This window comes from Apodemus sylvaticus, chromosome 16 (genome assembly GCF_947179515.1).
Source record: "Apodemus sylvaticus chromosome 16, mApoSyl1.1, whole genome shotgun sequence".
Lineage (NCBI taxonomy): Eukaryota > Metazoa > Chordata > Mammalia > Rodentia > Muridae > Apodemus > Apodemus sylvaticus.
This window is the reverse complement of record NC_067487.1, coordinates 13,291,479-13,292,802: the sequence shown is the minus strand read 5'-3', so window position 1 is coordinate 13,292,802 and position 1,324 is coordinate 13,291,479. Positions and strand designations below refer to the sequence as shown.

Here is a 1,324-nt window from a genome sequence, read left to right as displayed (position 1 = left end):
CTCTTTGCCTAGGCAACCCAAGTGGCCCCGTGAGAGGGCCCTCCCTCTTGGGCTCATTCCTACCTAGGGCTTGCAGTCCCAGGTGGGATTCTTCTAGTCTTCAGCTTGCTCACCACCCTGGTAGCCCGTCTGGTCTCATATGGCACCAAACTGGTGGTTGTCTCAGGCTAGCTCCCTGTCTAGGCTCTCTGATGCCTGTAGGCATAAATATTTTGCAACCTACTTTCCACGAGGGTTCCACCTTTCCTCTAGGCCACCACCCAGCAGAGGTAGTGGAGGATAAAGGTTATTACGATATGAGGGAAGTGGACCTGTTCAGCAATAGTTCTTTGGGGGCAAGTTCAATCTTCTTGGGCAACAGTTCAGTTCTGTAGCAAACACCAAATACAATTCAGCAGCAGCAGCTTCAGTCCTCTAGGCAGGAAGACAGTGGCATGAACCAGCAGCTGTAGTCTAGACCTTTCAGCAAGCAAATACCCGGCCACTATAGTTCAATCATGAAGAAACTGCCAGGCTGGCCAACTGGCTTGCAGCAAGGCCTAGGATGCAGCAACTGCCACAGGAACCTCAGGAACAGTTCTTGGGTGAGTTTCTTTCAGTGTCAGAGTTATCACAAGTTGATGTCAACAATACTATTTATATAAGGTTGAACCAGTACATGCATGTCTTTAGCAAAGAGAGGCAGAGCAAAACAAATCAAGCTCAATGCTTGTCTCCCCCTGTCTGTGGGTTCAATTTATACTCCTTCATCACAGATCCTTCCACGTGTTTGCTATATCCAAACATCCTTTCACCTGTGTCTGCCTCTGGAAAACAGTCTTTTACGTGTTTGCTTTAGCAAGACATCCTTTCACCAGTGTTCCACATCAAGACATCATTTGGCATAACTAACTTTCTAAAGAACTAGACTTTTCCACATGAGGTGCCAGACTGGTAGTCTTCTCAGGTTTGCTTTTTTTTTTTTCAGAGAGTGTGAGGCTACTAATTATTCAGATGCTCATAGGTCAGAACACTGAGCATAGACAGGTCTATGTAGAATGTGGACTCATCAATGTACTGGAATGTTTATCTAGCCACATGGCTGCTTTGTGAAGGGATCATAATCAAAGATGTCCTGAGTCTGTGAGATCCTCCTGGAATGCAGACACACCTTTAGTACACACCTTTCAAGCCTTAACTGTGAAGGAGGAAAAAAATAAAAATACACACACACACACACACACATATTTCCTCCCCAATCCAGCACGTTTCCACCATGGCCAGACTTCTCAGCCTGCAGAGGAAAGAAATCACACTTACCTTGCACCATATGCTATTTCCAATA

General features: G+C 45.8%; 1 pseudogene; it reads right to left on the bottom strand.

Annotated features, from left to right (window-relative positions):
* Positions 1 to 969: 969 nt before the first annotated feature.
* LOC127667160 (uncharacterized) lies at positions 970 to 1,080 on the bottom strand (annotated as a pseudogene).
* Positions 1,081 to 1,324: the final 244 nt, after the last annotated feature.